Genomic DNA, 19,724 nt, shown 5'->3' with positions numbered 1-19,724 from the left:
CTGCTTCTGCTCTTGGAATGTCTTCTTGGCTCACTGGCCTCTGTGGCCCCTCGTTGTGGCCTCTGGAAGAAACTCCTTGTCCACTGTTCTCATGGCCCTCTCTGGGGAGGCCACTGAGGAAGATAGCCTCTGGAAGGCGCTTGTCTTTTACAGCCTTTTTTAAAAATCGATACAAGCATGTTTATTGTTATACGTGATGTTATTATGCACAAGTCTTTCATCAGAAACCACTTTTTATTGGTACAAATGTTTCCACTATTATAAGTATTACTACTATGTACACTCTTGTACAAGTATTTCATCAGAAATCACTTTCCACCCAACAGGTTGGAAAAGATGAAAAAGCTTTGATAAGCTGTGTAGGCAGGCACTCTCATACATATGCTGATAGGAGCACAATTGGAACTACTTCCATGAAGGGCAATGCGACTAAATATATTACTCATATACACATATGAGTAATTTTGAGATATATATATAGATGCCTATCTATATACATTTGGTTATATACATATACATTACTCATGCAATATCTTTTGACTAATTCCACTTCAAGGAATTTATCATACAAATGTCTTCACAAATATAAAATGGCATTTCTACAAGATTATTCATTGCAGCTGTGTTTCTAAAGCACAAAATTGGAAGCCACCCAAATGACAAGAAAGGACGGTTGAGTAAAGTATCGTACACCCATACAACGACGTCCTCTACAGCTATAAAAACGAAGGAGAAAACTCTTCACTTAGGTATGCAAAACACATTGTTAACTTTTAAACACAGGTGCAGACAGCGAGTAGAAGATAGTGTCCTCTGAGTCAGAAAGAAAGGAGAGTCCTGTCTTTAGAAGGATACGCAAGAAACTGATAACCAAGGTGCCAAAGGGGACGGGCACTGGGTGGCCGTGAGCATGCCTTAGAGTAGGACTTTTCCCTGCGTATTTATTCTTCTGTATTTGATCATATGAATATATTAGCTATTTAAAATTTTAAATCAGAAACTTGGTGGGCCAATGTTTATGGGAGCATTATTCACAATTAACAAAAGATGGAAATTAGCCGAAACAGGTTTGGCTCAATGGATAGAGTGTCGGTCTGCGGACTGAGGGGTCCCGGGTTCGATTCTGGTCAAAGGCATGTATCTTGGTTGCGGGCACATCCCCGGTGGCGGTGTGTAGGAGGCAGCTGGTCGATGTTTCTAACTTTCTATCCCTCTCCTTTCCTCTCTGTAAAAAAAATCAATAAAATATATTTTTTTAAAATGGAAATTATTCATATGTCCAAATGAGTGAATAAACAAAATGTGGTATATACATACAATAGAATATTATTCAGCCTTAAAAAAGGAAGGATATTCACCAACATGGATGAACCTTGAAGACATTATGCTAAGTGAATGTCACAAAAATACAAATTCTGTGTGATTCCACTTATATGAGTTACTTAGAGTAATCAAATTCATAGAGACAGAAAGACAAATATATGTCTATGATATTCTGTTATAGAAACCCAAACAGACTAAGGCAAGATTAGAAGAAACTAAGGAGGCACAACAATGAAATGAAATGTGTCATTAGTTGCATTTTATCCTGGAACTGAAAAAGGCTGTTAATTTAAAAAGTAATGAGATCTGGATAATGTCTAGAGTTTATCTAATAGCCAAGTGCCAATGCTGGTTATGTAAGATGTTAACAATAAGGGAAACTGGGTGAGGGGAAAACAGGAACTCTCTGCACTAGCCTTGGCCATTTTTTGTGAGCCTAAAAGTACTCCAAAATAAAAAGATTATTTTTTTAAAAATCATCCAACCTTGTTAGTTATTTTCAGAAGTAAAGTTTGTCAGAATAACCTAATTTGAAAATGGAGTTCCCAGGTACCCACAAACTCCTTCAGGTCTCTGCTCAAATTTCACTGTATCAAGGAATCTTTCCTTGATCACCCTATTAAAAACAGCAAGACCCTCTTAAAGGAGAAATGATCCTAGAGGAGTAAGAAAATGTACTTGACCCAGTATGAAAGGGGCAATTCTTTAAGAACGGTTACATTCAACCAAGATTTCTCTGCCTTTGGGCATCGACAGACCACATGATGGGCCAAATTTTAGAACTTTTCTTTATTTAATAACTTTTATCATTATTTTAATATTTTTTTAAACTTTAAAAAATCAATACTGTTTCTTTCAAATCAGTTGAAGTCTTTGAAGTTTTTGACTCTTCGGCTTGATGTCATCGTTCGTGTCACCAGATTCCACTTCCAATTGATTTCTTCTCCTTTCACCTCATTATGAAACTCTGAGTCTCGATGATGTTATAGAGTGTGGTGGCGAGAGTCTGGCTCTGTCAGATAGTGCTTGATGCCTGGGTTGTCCAGGGACACGGAAATCACGGCGGGATGACTCACTAAAGACTTCTTTCAGCTCTCCATCAGATGCTAAGTCACTGAGCATATCACACTCCAACGCTGGGGGAATGACGCTCAGCCTGGAGACCGGTGCTGAATGGACTCCTAATGGACTCTTTGGAAAGTAGCTTTTCATGCTCCGCTGCAGCCCTCAGAGGTAATTTTAAAATACGCCCAATAATACATCATTGATTTCTCTCGCCCTGAGAAGAAAAGCAGCAAGTGCTGGAGAAAAGACAAAAGTTTCTGCAACTGAGCTATTTGCAACACGGAGAAATTCTGGTGTTTTATCCTCCATATTAAAATGCATGATCATTCAGCCCGAAGGCAATAGGCTCAGGCTCTTAAAGACAATAAACATATTGCTGAGACGATTGAACAAAACACTTGACGTCTCAGGAATGGAGTTTATGACATTATCCATGTCATGCAGAAATGTTTTTATTTCTTCCTGGTTTCGTGAACCCCGAGAGCTGCTCTGCCTCTGACAGCGAGGGTGCCTCCGTGAGGAAAACGTCTGGTACTAGGTGCCCGTTTCCTGATATAGCACATTAAAAATATATACCACTGCGGGTATGATTTGGATGAAGGCACAATTTTCACTGTTTCTATTAACCTTGAATCAGGATCAAATGTATTTGAGCATGTTGACTTTATTATTATTATTCAGGTACTAGAGGCCTAGTACATGAATTTGTGTACCAGTGGGGGCCCTCGGGGTAGTCTGTGGAGACTGGGCCCCAGCTCATGCCCCTAGCCCTGCAGCCCCACTTGGCACCCCGCCTTGTCCTGATGCAGCCCCCTCACCTGCTCCACCATCCCCCCTGCAAGGGGATCAATCGGGGCCAGGCCTCTCACCTGGCTCCCTCAGCACCTGGGAACTGGAAGGTGGCCCTGTGCCCTGCCACCGCCATTGGTTGCCATCTGCCGGGTGTTCGGTGGGGTGATCAGGTCCCCGCTCAAACACGCCTTGGCCTGGTGCCATCCGCTCACTTGATCCACCATCCCACTGAAATCCCACTCTCACTGGGGCCCATTGGTGCCACCCGCTGCCAGTGGAGTGTCACCAATGCCCGCCATGTTCTGTGTCACCCTCTTGTGCTCAGCACACATCATAGCAAGTGGTCGAACTCCCGGTCTCCTGGTCCAAGGACCGCCCAAGGGGACAAGGTGCATATTAGGCTTTCATTATATAGGATAGTGATATCTACAGATTGGGAGACAACTGCCATTGAGAAGGCAGATTGCCATAAAAGTTCCAGGAAGTGGAGGCAGGCAGTGCTGTGCAGGGGCCCCAGGATATAGCACAAGAGCTGGTCAAAGAGCAGAGGGAGAGCAGGAGAGAGTGGACAAGAGTCTTTACTGCAGTTTTCTTTGAGAAGAACAGGTGAGGCAGGGTAAACCTGTTTGGATTGGCTCGATTGAATCATCTCAGCAGGCTCTGGGGACCAGGGACTGCCCCTCACCTACTATCTGGTCCTGGAGTGATTCCGACAGATGGAAAGTCACTGAGGTACGGGAGCTGATAAAGGAGGTGCTTAGGAGGAGGGGCTCTAGATGGGTTGGTTTGCATATAAAATGCAATTCAGGTGATTTTTGTTTACTATCTCTACAAATTAGCTAACCCTGGGAGGGGCAGTCCCTGCAGTGTCAGCGAAGGCCCACATGTCAGAGCACCGCACGCGAGGAATAAACGCCTTGGTTAGCGCAGGATGCCCACTGCTGGCCACCAGCCGTTCTCAGAGGACAGAGCCACGTGTGGATCCACGTTATCGAGCAGCCTCTTTTCCTTGCAGAGTGATGAATGGCCCTCCTTGCATTACACACAGCGAGGTATGATCAAAGGAGAGCCCCACGATTATTTCCCAGTCCACACTGTCACTCAAGAACTAATTAGTAACTAAATTAAAAAATATCTTCTGCAGCCCACCTGGTGTGGCTCAGTGGTTGAGCATGGATGTATGAACCAGGAAGTCGTGGTTTGATTCCTGGTGGGGGCATATGCCCAGGTTATGGGCTCCATCCCTAGTTGGGGGGCATGTAGGAGGCAACTCATCGATGATTCTCTATCATCAATGATGTTTCTATCCCTCTCTCCCTCTCCCTTCCTCTTCTTTAAATCAGTAATATATATATATATTTAAAAATCTTCTGTAGCATGTGCTTTTTTAGTGATAAACAAGACAAAAAGTCTCTACATTACCCTCCCTCATGTGTGCACCACACATATACTAAAAGCTACTTCATACTCTATATGTCAGTAGTTTCGTCCTATACACAATGGTAATTACTCTTTTACTAGTATATTGTCTGTGATGTCCAACAGCATCAGTTTTTAACAGCATCGTTTCAAAGTGAAATTTTCAATAATTAGTTATGCGTTTTTTTCCTGGCACATATATCACCAGCCTTGGCTGGTTTTACAAGCTTGGCATCAACAATGCAACTAATACCTCTTTTTGCTTTGCTATGAGATTGCAGTTCTGAATGATGCCTCTAGTTTGGGTCTCTCTTCTGTCTTTAACAACATAACCAATGAATTGGAGGTTGATTTTTATTAAAGGGGTTTGTGTACTTCATCTGGAAGAACCTGACGGCTTTGTGTCACTACTTGATAAAGTTTCATGTCAGTCAACATATGAAGGACCAGGGGGGAAAGGATTGGCCTGTCCAACAAAATCCAATTTCTAAGTATGAGCATACTTCTTATTTGCACTCATCTTTTGACTAATTGCTCCATTTTACTTGTTCCAGCCCAGAGCGTCACATCCTCCGTTCTCACACATTCTATACTCGAGTCGTAGTGTTCACATGATTGTGCTCGCCTCCGTTTTCCTGCTTCATGGAGCCACTTCCAAGCCACCATCCGTCTCTGTAAACTAGGGAAATACACTAAGGCCTCACTTAACGGTGTCAATGGGTTCTTGGGAACTACAGCTTTAAGAGAAAAGCCTAGCAAAACCAATTTTACCATTGACGAATGATATGAGCAAGACTTCGGTTCCTACAGAATATTTCTGTTCACAAAAACATCATCAAACTTCTAAATATAGACCCCAAACGCTTCTAATATTAGGCATTGAAATGAATGTGAGCTGTACACGTATTCAAGAAAGATGAATAAAAACAAGTAAGATCCTTATTATCCAATCCGCTTATTTCAATTCAGGGTCAGGGAAGGGGTGGGGCCAGACCTCTCTAGGCAGCTCAGGGTGCAAGGTGAGACCCACCTTGGACAGGAAGCCCTTCCTTCCACTCCATGGTCACACACACACACTCACTCACTCATTCACCAAGACTGTGAAAGCATAGTAGACATGCCAATCACTTAATTGCACATTTTTGGGATGTGGGAGGGAACTAGAGTCCCTGAAGAAAACCCACGCAGACGTGGCCATAACATCCGAAGGTCACAATAATGTTGAACGAAATTACATTATCCAGGACCTGCTGTACTGCAGGGGATGTTAAGCTATCATGAATATCCCCTTAACCGTGGCTTTCACTGTTTCCAATAGGTTTTGATATAAAATATTCTCCTGTTCTCCATTTCACCAGTTTTCTAGACATTACAATACAAAAGTAACTACTACAATGAAAGCAAAATCCAACCAAAGGAAACAATACCGTACAAATAGGTCAACCTAGAAGAACTGAATTCTGTCCACTGGAATTGTTACAGGAGATGATATTGCCAATATGCAACACATCCATAACCTTTCCTGCAGGGCATACACAACCTTCGAGAAGAAACACAGTAATGTAGCAAGATGTAATTGACATCACAATTGGATTTACACATTTGTAAGATGAATAACATGGCCCCATTGTTTGTTAATTCCTGTGACTCACTTGCTAGCTGAGCAGGGGATCATAATAACCTATAGATCTGGTCGCCCTTTTGATATTCCCGATGACTAAATCAATCACCTTTGTTCTGTTGTTATTTTTCAGGCATCCTGTTCACTTTTTTTAAACATAGAAATGATTTTCTATTTCCAGAAACATTTTTCCTCTTTGACCATTCCTTAGCAGGATAGCCTAATATCTCTGTGAGGTTCATATAATTTTTTAACAAATCTTTCTTCTTCCTGAGTCTAAATCGGAACTCCCTAGTCTGGTTTTGGGGAGGTTTGCCTTCGAATGACGGAGCCCCTTAAAGGGCTTAGGGGCATTCTCTGCCTGGTGGCATCACGTCATGCAGGTCAGGAAGGTGGGCTCTGCGGGCAGTGGGGAGCCCTCTGCTCAGAAGGAACGCCCCTCCCGTAGGTCAGAGCTCAATGGCCTGGCAAGCTGACCCCTCACAACCGAAGCACCTGAGCCTCGCTCAGTTCTCAGAACTACGGGAGGCACAGTCCCCTCCTTCCCACACGGAACCAGAGCGGTTCAGCCCAGCAGGGACGATCCCCTGGACAGAGACCAGGATCAACGAAACCAGCGGCCCAGTGGGCTCTGGCTTAGGCTTTGCCAGAAAGACTGGTCTCCTCCCAGGTCTGTGGGCTTCCTCTCAGCATTGCAAACCACGCTACACAAACCCAAACCTCTCCCGGCCCGGAACCATGTTTGCCTCACAGGCAAAGCTCCAGATGTTTTTGGGACTCCTCTCGGGGCTCCAGCTGTGAACCCCGCTTTTCTTACCAGTTGGCGACTCCAGCAGAGAGAGGACGCCAGGGGTTCATAAAAGCGTGCTCCAGTCAGCATCTTTCCCGAGCCCCCAGCAGCCAGCCTGTCTTCCCTTGACTTCATCCTTCAAATGGGGTCCAGAGAGATTTACCTGAAACATAAAAGCATCATACCGTGATGAGAACGCTTTATGATTCCCTATTAGCTGAAGACAAAGTGCAGGCTGTAAAGCACGGATTACCGGCTTTATTCCACCGCCAGGGATACGCATTTCACACCTGAGTGCGATAGAACCGTCTGTAGCTCTAGCCCTGCTGTGGCAAACCTGTGTACCCGCACATCCAAGCTTTCTTTTATCTCAACATCAGCTTCACTGTCACCTCCTCTACGCTGTCCCTAAACCCCCAGCTTGGGTGGAATACTCCTTGTCAGTTCTCCCACCACACTTTGTGAATGTCTCTCTCCCCCAAAGGCATTAGCTCCTCAAGGTGATCATCCATGGCTTTAGTCATTCATGTATCCCCTGAGCCTAGTTGAGTGCCAGCCCCATGGCATAGCCACAAGATGTTATTTGTTGAGTAAAATTGAACATAATCTCAGTCTCCCACTGGACTGAAATCTCTACACTTTTTACAAACACTTCGTGATTGCTGCTGTAGATGGAATATTTGTGTCCGCAGCCCAAATTCACATACCTGCAGCCTGATGCCCAGGGTGATGGGGTCAGGAGGCAGGGCATTCGGAAGGTAATTAGGCCGTGAGGGTGGGGCCCTCAGGAGTGGGATGAGCAGCCTGAGGAAAGAGACCGCAGAGAGCTCCCTCACCCCTTCTGCCTTGTGAGGACACAGTGAGAAGATTGTTTGTTGTCAGTGACCCAGGAAACTGGCTCTCACCAGTCACTGCATTTGCTGGAGCCTCAATCTTGGACTTCTGGCCTCCAGAACTGTGAGAAATAAATGTCAGTTGTTTATATGCCACTCAGTCTACACTGTGATAGCAGTCCCAGAGAACTAAAAAAAATGTAATGATTTGCTGAAACTGGTTTGGCTCAGTGGATAGAGAATCAGCCTGTGGACTGAAAGGTCTCAGGTTCGATTCTGGTCAAGGGCATGTGTCTTGGTTGCAGGCACGTCCCCAGGTGGGGGGGGGGGGGGGGTGTGTGCAGGAGGCAGCTAGTTGATGTGTCTCTCTCATCTATGTTCCCAACTTTCTATCCCTCTCTCTTCCTCTCTATAAAAACTCAATAAAATATATATTTTTATAAAACGTAATGATTTAAGTCTAAGTATTTAATGTGCAATTCACATGATAATAAAGAACTTTGCATTGTTTTACATGTGATACTGGAATCCAAGGGCCATCTGAGATTAGAATATTCCTCAGGTTTCTTGATTATGGGATATCTTTGCCAAAACAAAGCTGTGCTGCTGATCTGATACTCAAAACTCTTTTATTATTATTATTTAAATGCTTTATTGTTTAAAGTATTACTTATGTCTCCTTTTCCCCCCATTGACCTCTCCCCGGCCCCTCCCACCCCCCAGCACATGCCCCCAGCCCCCTACCGTCTTATGTCCTTGGTTATGCTTATATGTGTGCATACAAGTCCTTTGGTTGATCTCTTTCCACCCCCCACCTTCCCCTGCCTTCCCTCTGAGGTTTGACAGCCTGTTCGATGCTGATCTGATACTCAACACTCTTGTTCACAGACCAGAAGCACGTTTTCCGTCTAGACCAGAAGAACTCTGTCAAGGTCACAGAGCTCTGTAACAAGCCGTGTGAAGAAGGCCAGTGTACTCTCGCGGCAGCAACGATCCTCACGCTGGCACGAGACCTGCTGCTTTGCCAGGACTCCTTCAGCCAGACTAGTGTCGGTTTCTCTCTCTGAACATTCCACATTTTCCAGGCCATTACCATGCATTCCTTTCCCAATACTTTTTATCGGCCTAACTGCCGCATCATCACCGTAGAATTTCCGCCACCCATTTCCTACAGGTATTAGACTTGGCATCTGTTCTCATTGTGCACTCATGCTCAGGTGAAACAGCTAGGAAAAAATTTTTTGGAGAGGAGGAAAGAGGAAGGGGGTGGGAGGGAGAGTAAGGAAGAGAGATAAAGAGAGGAGGGGAGGAGAGAGGAGGGGAGGGGAGAGGCGGGGAGAGGAAGGAAGAGGAGGGGAGAGGAGAGGAGAGGAGAGGAGAGGAGAGGAGAGGAGAGGAGAGGAGAGGAGAGGAGAGAAGAGAAGAGAAGAGAAGAGAAGAGAAGAGAAGAGAAGAGAAGAGAAGAGAAGAGAAGAGAAGAGAATATGCTACATAGAATAAATTTAAAAACTTAACCAAGAGGAGAAATTTTATGTCAGCATGATAAAAGCCTAATGTGATCATCTAGTTTCTTAAAAGATGAGGGTTTGTTCTTAATTGGAAAACACACACACACACACACACACACACACACACACACACGTGGGGAAGCACAGGACCTGGTTGGAATGTCTGTAAGGAAGATTCTCTAAAGGCCGGGGTCCTCTGAGGGGACCTTTCCGAAGGCTGCAGCCCCTACCTTGACTTTTCCAAAAAAGTCTGATCCCCCAGACAGTTTTGCTAGAACCTCTATGTTTAGTCTTGAAAGACCCGACCTTGTAGGAGCATGTACTTTCTCAAGGACATTTGCCCTGCTGGTTGTATCTAGAGGTTGAGTTCAAGCTGTTGTTACAATAAAAAGCCAACGAGGCAGGCTAACAGGACTGTTTTTACTGCTGAAGTCAAAGAGTCCCTTAGCCCTCTCTTTCACAGAAACCTGTGTCGGAGTAATCTGTTCATCTGTAGCTCAGGGTCTGCTGGTCAGCACACGCGCGTGCGCGCACACACACACACACACACACACCAAAAAACACCATTGCAGGCCATTGTTAGAGACTATAACCTTGAACCACCTACTCTGGCTCTGGAAAATCCTTGCTAAGAGATGCCATGTTTCAGGAGGGCCTATAGCTGCCCACTTCTAACTTCAATCCTTCCCACTGTTCAGGTTAAACCATCGAAAGTCTTCCTCCTTAGCCCCCACGAGCCTGAGTACAGAACCATCTTCACCTGGGTGCTCTTAAATGCTTTAACACCAACTTTCACTGAGTGGCACTGCCAGAGACGGTACATGAAACACGGTCCCACTTTTGTCAAAGATCTTGTCATTAAGGAAATTACTCGACATCCTTGATAACAAGGACAGCAGCAGTAACAACCCTGAGTGAAAGAACACCTGGGAAACCCGCTTCAATGCTGTGTCCAGGTCTTAACCTGGATTAGAAAAAGGACATTGGTGGGAAAACGGATGAAATCCAAATTAGGTCTGGACTTTGATTAATAATTACGTACCAATGTTAATCCCTTCATTTTGGCCAATGTACCATGGTTACACAAAACAGTAACATTGGGGGAAACTGAGTGAGGAGTCTGCAGGAACACTGTACTATCCTTGTAACTTTGCTGTAAATCTAAATTATTCCAAAGTAAAAAGTTTATTTTGGTGCGAGGAGGGGGTGGGAGAGGGGGCAGAGGGAGGCCTGCATGAGAAGCTTAGAGTCAAGAAAAAAACACATCTCTCAAGAATCATGTATCCATGCCTCTCTTTCAACAATAACAGCCCATGATTTATTGTCCTTTTCTTTTTTAAATCCTCACCCAAGGATATTTTTCCCATTGATTTCTTTAGAGAGTGGAAGGGAGAGGGAGAGACAGAGAGAAACATCAATGTGAGAAAGACACATGGAGTGGTAGCCTCCTGCATGCCCTTGATCAGGGCCGGGAGCCTGCAACCAACATACGTGCCCTTGACTGCAATCGAACCCTGGGCCCTTCAGTCCACAGGCCGATGCTCTATCCAATGAGCCAAACTGGCTAGGGCTGTCATTTTTTTTTTACTTTTGCTGTTCAGATGCTCAAAGCCAAATTCTATGCTAGATTACATCAACTTTATTAACCCTTAAGGTCATCACAATTTGTTTCCTCATTTCTCCTGATCCCAATGTTCCTTTTCTGTTAGGAAGAGAGTCTAACCTTGCTGCATTTTGCTGTTGTTGTCCTAAGCCACCTCTAATCCTTTTAGGACGGGGGTTCTGTATTAATTATAAACCTAAAAATTGTCCAAAGTCATGGAAGCAAAACTGAAAGCTCAGGAAGTCACGGGTCAAAATAAAATGGCAGAAGGAATCAGGCCCTTTAGGCAGAAAGATGACTCAGGGGAGAAATGAGGGTTGTCTGCAAATAGCTGAAAGATTGCCCTTGCGAAAGCAAGCATGACTTTCCGGTTACATCAAAAGCCAAACCCCAGCCAAGGAAGGCCCATCGCTAGAGGACTTAACTCTGCACAGGAAAGAATGGACAGAGCCAACCCCCAGGAAGGGGTTAGTACCCCAGCCTGAAGGATAACATGGGGTATCCAGATCATCTTAACAGTACGTGCTTTTTTTAAAATATATTTATTGTGGGAGAAAAAAGAGGGGGAGGGGAACATCGATTTGTTGTCCTTCTTATTTATGCATTCATTGGCTGCTTCATGTATGCGTCCTAACCGGGGATTGAACCTGCAACCTTAGAGTGTTGGGATGATGATCTAAACAACTGAGCTACCTGGCCAGGGCCAGTAAGTGATTTTCTAAAAAAATAAATGTTTTCAATTACAGTTTACATTTAATATTATTTGTATGTCCTGTGTTTTTTAATCCTATAAACTTGCACTAGGTCTAGTTCAGTGGGTAGCAAGACTGTAGTCTAGACCATCTGTCAGGAATTCCTCATTGAAGAAGTTACACTAGAAGATCTCAAAAGTGTCTTCCGGCTGCATATTCTGAGGTTAAAAACACATAATCTAGTTCCGGGATGAAGATGAATGCACATAACAGCAGTGGGTGATATCATTAAATGCTTGCTGTGCCAGGAGCCGTGGAGTGCCTTTTGCAGTCATGATCTCTTACCCTCTGCAACAACTCCGCAAGCTGGCCCACCAGGAGTATGTGTGCCCTCCCGGCCATGCCTTTTCACACTGCTCCAGCCCATGCGGCAGAGTTTGCAAACTGGTTGTAGCATGGCACCCCAAAGGCAGCATCTATGATAATTACGGTTGTTATGGGTGACTGAGTCAGGCGACCCATTTATTCAATAAACATGGCCCTGGCAATCAGCCTAACAATGTGTTGAGAAGATGTGATGTCTGTCTACACAGGAAGGGAACCTCCTTGCTCTCAGCATCCTTGGCTTCAAGCAGAATTCCCTCATCTCCAATATTTGGTAACTGTTATGTCATATGTACAATAGGGCACTCACTTGCTGCATGACCTTGGCCTAGTCATTTAACTTCTATCCGCCCCTCACACACTCCAGGGAGTCAGACAAATATTTCTGAGGACCTTTACTTATAACGTTATAGATGATATTTGCAGCAACATCCAAAAATCAAATAATGAGCAAAGGACTATCTAAATGTTTCATCTTGAGGTCTAAGGAGACCTCATCTTTTATAAGGAGCTCATTTGCCCGTGATTTTATTTTTACCTTTACTACCCCTTGAGAAGTAGTTATTGGCCTCTATTTTCACATCTGCAAAAGGGGGACATGGGCCTTACCAAATGATTCAGCCCTGCTGACCTTGGTGGTCGCCAGGCTGGGTTTCAGGACAGTAAACATGAAGCTCCTGTGAGATCACAGCTTTTGCCGCAGGAAAAGGTGCTGATGATATTAACTGTTAGCACGTCACACAGAGGAACATTTGGAAGCAGAATAGCATTTGCCCTACAGACTCAAAAGCAGGACTTTGGGGAAGGAACGTTGGCTTCCATGAGGAATAGCATGTAGGAGGAGAAGATGCTCAAGAAGAGAGAGAGTAGGGGAGAGAGAGAACAGATATAAATTTGTTTCTGCCAAGGTACAACATGGCATACAGTGGCACCATCACACACGGTACCACATGACCAATCAGACACCGTCCCTGCCCTCAATGATCACCGGTTCATGGCTGTTTTGGTAAGACTGCTGCAGGAGGAGCGAGGAAGTCATAACCAGCAGGGACTGAGGCAGGAAGCCCAGGCAGGAAACTCTTATCACTGTCCAAGTTCACATCATGAAAGAGGTCAGTGAGGGGCAGCCGGGGAGCTGGATATGGCGTGTTGTGGATGCCCCTGGTCCGAGGTCCAGGACGCTGGAAGGTGTTAATGACATTAAGCCAGAGAGAACACGTTTAGACAGCACTTGAGTGTCTTCACACCACGTTCCCTCCCCTTCTCTCAGACCCAGGCTACCCCTGACTCCCTTTCCACTCTGCGATCCATTTCAAGAGGCTACTAGAATCACATTCCAGACACATTTTCCCAGTTCAATCCCACAGATTCCTGGCAGAACACGAAGAGGGAGGACTTCTGATTACTAACAGTTGTTCTGTTTTGTCTACATTCTTTCCCCACTCAGCCCCTGGTGCCAGCCAAAGTCTGTTTCCTGGCATGTATGAGTGGCTGAGTCCTGCCACTGGTGTTTCCTTATGTCATTTGCCCTACTTCCCTCCATCTGTCTATCTCCCTCACCCTCTTCAAAATCCAGCCTGGAAGTCACCTCTAGGAAACTTAGGACAAGCACGCATGACCATTATCAACTGGAATGCCCCCGGTTTTGGTTCCCTATCCCCCTCTCACCACTGAAGACTGGCAGCATCAGAGGTGGCCCTTCTTTCACCGGAAGGGACCACTTCTACTCTCCCCCAACTGGTGAAAACCATGGCTCCCTGAACTTCTCCTCAGCATAACTGCCTGCTGCGGAGACATGCATCTTTCAAAGTTCCTGGTTTCCCTTTTATCTGCTATCCATTCTCAGAGGAGTCAGGGTTGGGATGTTCTAAGATGGCTGGTAGGGCTCCCACCTCATGTTAACCTCACTGTCTGGGGCTGACAGATCCCAAAATGACTTGCCATCCTTCCTCCCATCAATCTGCCTGAAAGAGTGAAGGTGCCAAGATTTCTTCATCTAGAGAAAAGAGGATTTTCAGCCACGCAGAGGGAGATAAATACTGTAGATAACTGGGTGAAGTGCGTGAAGTCACTCAATGGCACAGGCATTTTTTAATTACCTTCGGAACAGGAGATAAGAATAATGGTAGGTTACAGATAACCCGTTAGCTTCAGACAACCTTCCACGTCAAATGTGCAGTTTTAACCGGATGCTTACAAGACACGAAAGAGGCCAGTGAAGGGTTTTCAGGAAAGAAGTAAAATCCCCTGAACCCTTCCCAGAAAGACCCAAAACAAAACAGGAAAAACACAAAAGGGTTCTCCATTAAGGCTAAGTACGGCACACTGCCGTTATTAACCACAACTCTCCACAGCCTTTTCCGTTAATGGAAAGACTCAGTCTTCCTGAGAGTGTGACAAGTGGCATCCGATCACTCCCTAGGGATTCTCTGTTCTTTAGTCACTTAACAGTCGCGATAAATTCTTCCATAGTTCCGTTTAAAGCATTATTCTGCAGGGGGTATTCTAGTTTACTTTGAACAGCCTGTGACAAATATCCCCAACCAAGAGCAAGAATGCTGAATTCAACCCATTCTAAGAGACAGAAAAGTCAGCCTGGCCCAGGTAACTTTGTGAGCCAAGAAGTGCCTTGGAGGTTGTCTCCAACTCCTTAGTTCCTCTCTTTTACTTTTACAAGAGAGAGAGTGGAAAGTCCAGGGCAGGGGAAAGGCATTCCAGGGGTCACACAGGTCATGAGTAGCAGAATCGGCATCAAGTCTGGGTCCCTTAAGTCTAGGCAACATCTAATGTAGAATAGAACCCTAATAGCCCGGCATGGACCTGGAGATGCACCACCTAGACCCGCTTCCGGAAAGGACATGGCCCCGCTCTGGGGCACATGGTTAGCACACAGCCACCAGCTCTCAGCTCCCTCGGGGTCTGCCTCAGAGAGGGATGTCTGTGCCACCCAAGGTCGCACCTTTTCCAGGGCAGCCCGCATCCATTGACTAAGTGAGGCAGGGTTCAAAGACCCAGTCATTTCTGCCAGCTTGCCATTCTCTTTTATTTTTATTTTTTTAAATATATTTTATTGATTTTTTACAGAGAGTAAGAGAGTGGGATAGAGAGTTAGAAACATTGATGAGAGAGAAACATCAATCAGCTGCCTCCTGCACACCCACTACTGGGGATGTGCCCACAACCAAGGTACATGCCCTTGACTGGAATCAAACCTGGGACCATTCAGTCTGCAGGCTGATGCTCTATCCACTGAGCCAAACTGGTTAGGGCCATATATATACATTTTAAGTCAATGGATCTACCATCAGAAGGTATAGTCTAATTCTCCCTGGCCCGTGAATTGGGCTGGGCTTAGGGACTCACTTCTAATGAAAGGAATGAAGCAAAAGTGGCACTGGGACTTCAGAAAGAAAAAAAAAATGCATGTTCTGAACTGAATGTTATGAGGTGCTCTAGCCTGGCTCTTCTCCTCTTAGGTTACTTGCTCTTCTGTCGAAGCGGCCATGCTGGGAGGAAGCGCAGAAGACAGTGGAAAGGCCAAGGGGAGGGGCTCCAGTCCTCAGCCCTAGTCAGGGTCCTAACAAACAGCATGGACAGACAGCCATTGAGATGACTCCAGCTGCAGTCACATCTGGTGGCAACCTCATGAGACCCCCAAGTGAGAACCACCTTCTAAGTCCAGACAACAACAAATGAGTGTTTAAAAAAAAAAAAAAATCAATATTGAGGCCATTTCACAGTGTATACAAATATCAAGCCATTACACTGCATACCTGGAATGAATACACTGTTACATATAAAATTAAAATAAAAGAAGTCGATGGGCATGTGTTCTGGAAATAAATGCTCTTCTAGGTGCAGACTGCCTCCTGAGGATGTCGAAGGGCCACCACACCATAGGAGTGACTGCCTGAACAGCTGGAAATGGATGACCCTCATAACAGCCTCTGGAGAAAGGCCACCCAGAGCACTCCGTTTTCTTTAACAGCCAGCTGTGACTGGCATCTCCACATCTATCTTACCTTTGAAATTACTTTTTCGTCCTTTACAACCTCTCGGGATAATGGTTCCATAAGCTTCTTCCCTATGAAACTAAAACAACTGCATGTTCAATTTGCCTGCCGCACTTCCCATTTCAGAACTTACGATCGCACTCACTCTTCAACGTCACCTTTCCAGCCTGAGAAGTCTAGTGTTTTTCATCACATTCCCCACTGGCAAACCAGTGTGGCGCCTGAAACACTCAAGGCCTGTGGAGCCGGTGCAAATTCCCAATGAAATGGGGTTTAACTAAGTAGTTTATTTGTTCATATGTGCCTGGTTTTAATTGACTTTGAAGACCGCATGTGGGGTTTTTAATTTGTGTGAGAGAATGCAATACATATTAAAGTACTTAAAAACAAATGCATAATGTTCTGAACCGAATGTTAAGATTTTATGTAAGACTTTTATTATGTGTTAAAAGCTAAATTTTTTTTTTCTTGAGACTCAGACATCATGGCGGAAAACAGCCAGAAAATATTTGCATGCATCCTGCCACCTCTGCTGATAACTTTTCAGGATGACTGCACCTGGCCTTGCGGAATACCATCCACATCGCTCCAATGGGCCTGGCCATCATTGGACCTCCGACCTGGTGCCCTTACTTTCCAACAACACATCAGCTGTGATCACTCTAATCTACTCACGGACTCCCATACACACAGGGCTCTATTGCCCCTCTATGTTATATCTTTGCCAACCCTGCCCCACAGCTGGAGTGCCTGTCCATCCTTACCCACTTTCCAAGTCCCCTTTTTCTTTTCTTCTTTCAGTTCTAGTTATTTTATGACTTTCTTCTTCCTTAGAGACCTCCCAAAGGACCAAAAGAGAATTTACATATTTTTAACTCTATAAAACGTATTCTCCACTGCAATTACCCTGTAGACCGTTTCATCTAAATGAGATGTGTCTAAGATGCAAAGTAGGATCTTAGTGATCTGATTTTTTTTCTTCTATATCTTCCAACATGTTCCTATTCTAGTACCTGGGAATTATTGTTAATAATTGTTCTTTATCATTACTCATCAATTGTTCTCAACTATGCTATTAAAAGATAAAAATAATTTTAAGAATAAAGAATGATGGAATTGTCTGGAAAGATGATGCAGAAGTGAAGAAATCATCTACTTCCGTTTTCTTATTGCCAAAGAAATTTATCATCTTTCAAGAAAGTACAAAAGAAGGCAGTAAACTCCATCTTTCTAGCCTGCTCCTAGCGTTCATTGAGTACAAATGACAAATCACATTTTTTCATTTTCTATTCTTAAAGGCAAAGAAAAAATTGGACCAAGGAAGATATTTCAAATTATTAGATAAACTAGAAGATGAAGTGAAGTGAGATAAGACAGCAGCACTCTAGATGCTAATAATGATTGTAAAATTTATCATTTAATGAAATCTAAGACTTGCAAGTCCTCAAGTGACAGTATCCTAATGATTTTTCTCAAATGTAAGAATCATTTTGTGAACAATATATTTTTAAGGACAAAAAGAGAAAACAGTATTTCCACCCAGTTAATCAGGCAAAGGAAATACTTCCTCACATAATATTTTGTGACAAGAATGTGAACCAATTTTGTTTCATTTTTGATGATGTTCATGCCTCCAAATTTATTTGATGCAAAGAAGTTTGCTATATTTGGATTTATATTAAAATTTCTAATAACTTTTTTTTTCACTACCCCTCTATTTTCATGTCTGTAAAGTAAGTATTCATAGAATGACTTCAAATTTTAAAAGATAAATAAGCTATTCAGTGCGGATGGTGACTATTTTTCCTGGTGCCTGAGAGTTCAGGTTCAGCTGGAGTTCTATCTACCTTTTGGAACCTTGCCTCCTGTTCCAGTTCACCCTGACCTTCCCCTCCTCAGAATCACTGTTCCAAAAGCCTCCACCATGCCCTAGCCAGTTTGCTCTGTGGCTAGAGTGTCAGCCCACAGACTTAAGGATCCAAGATTTTATTCCAGTCAAGAGCATGTACCTTGGTTGCAGGCTCAACCACTGGCCTCAATCAGTGTATGTGGGGGAGGCAACCAGTCCATGTGTCTCTCATCACATCTATGTTTCTCTCTCTGCCTCTCCCCCTCTCTTCAACTCTCTTTAAAATCAATTAAAAAAAAATCTATATATATATAAAAGGCTAAGCGACCGGCTGACCACCCAACTGCCCTACTGTCTAACGAGTAGCTATTGACACACACTGACCACCAGGGGGCAGAGGCTCAGCTCAATCTGTGACCCCTTGGGGGATGTTGGAGAGCTGGTTTCAGCCCAATTCCCGCAGGCCAGGCTGAGGGACCTAACCTGCTGGAGGGAAGATCCCCGCTCACTCTGAAGACACCCTTTGAGCCCTGGCTGCCCTAGGTGCATCCGGCCAGGGAGAGATCACAGGAGGTTGGCTCCAGGGTGTGTCCAGCCCATCTCACCCAGTCCTGCCCCACTGGCCACCTTCTAATTAATTTCCTTTCAATGTGCATGAATCCATGCACAGGGCCTTTAGTATTTAAAATAAATAAGTAGGAAGATCTAGGGGAGATAAGAGATCAACTGAAGGACTTGTATACATGCATATAAGTACAACCAAAGGACACAAAACTCGGGAGGGAGGGCAGGTATGGGACGAGGGAGGCAATGGTAAGATATCTACACAGATAATAATTTAATAGAAAAATAAATAAAATAAATAAGTAAGTAAATAAATAAATAAATAAATCTGATTCTCTCTCATCATTGATGTTTTTCTCCTCCCTTCCTCTCTGAAATCAATAAAAATATATTAAAATAAATAAGTAAATAAAATAAATGGGAAAATATCCTCAGGTGAGAATTAACAAAAAACAAAGACCTCCACCAAAACAATGGTTTGTTGTGGTTTCTATATTTGCTTAATTTCTTATCTAAACCAAATCAAAAAGCTCTTTAGAGCAATAATATTCAGTCAGCAAACAGTTGCATGTGACTGGCACTGTCACAGGCCTTGTGGACACAACAATGAGTGAGTTAGACATGTCTTCCTTGACTTTATGTTACTTATTTCAGTTGTGGCCATTCCAGAACTGAGTCAAATGAGAGGGCAGTGAAAAGTAGTTATAGCTTCAGTGTAAGACTTGAATTCTGATATCACCACTGCATATCTGCAGGAACTTGAGAAAGCTTTGTCTCTCTGAACCTTGTTCTCTTTATGTGAAAAGTATAGGTCTTATTTCCTTCCTGTGTATTAGTATGCTAGAGCTGACATAACAAAATGCCACAGAGTTGGTGGCTTACACAACAGAAATTCATTATCTCACAGTTCTGGAAGCTGGAACTCCAAGGTCAAGGTGGTGGCAGGGTATATTTTTCCCGAGGCCTCTCATTGCTTTGCAGATGACCACCATGTGTCCTCACATGGCCTTTCCTCTGAAGGCACACATCCCTGGTGTCTCTTCCTCTTCTTATAAAGACACCAGTCATTTTGGATTAGGATCCCACCTTATGACTTCATTTAAACTTAATTACCTCTTTAAAGACCCTATCTCCAAACATAGTCACGTTGGAAGTTAAGACTTCAATGTATGAATTTTGGGAGGACACAACTCAGTTCATAATAGAGTGTTATGAGGATGAAAGCATAGACCATATATAATATACCTATTATACAGTAGATACTTAAT

This window comes from Pipistrellus hanaki (assembly GCF_964339955.1).
Source record: "Pipistrellus hanaki genome assembly, chromosome: 5".
NCBI lineage: Eukaryota > Metazoa > Chordata > Mammalia > Chiroptera > Vespertilionidae > Pipistrellus > Pipistrellus hanaki.
The sequence above is the reverse complement of the archived record's forward strand: the minus strand, read 5'-3'. Positions refer to the sequence as shown.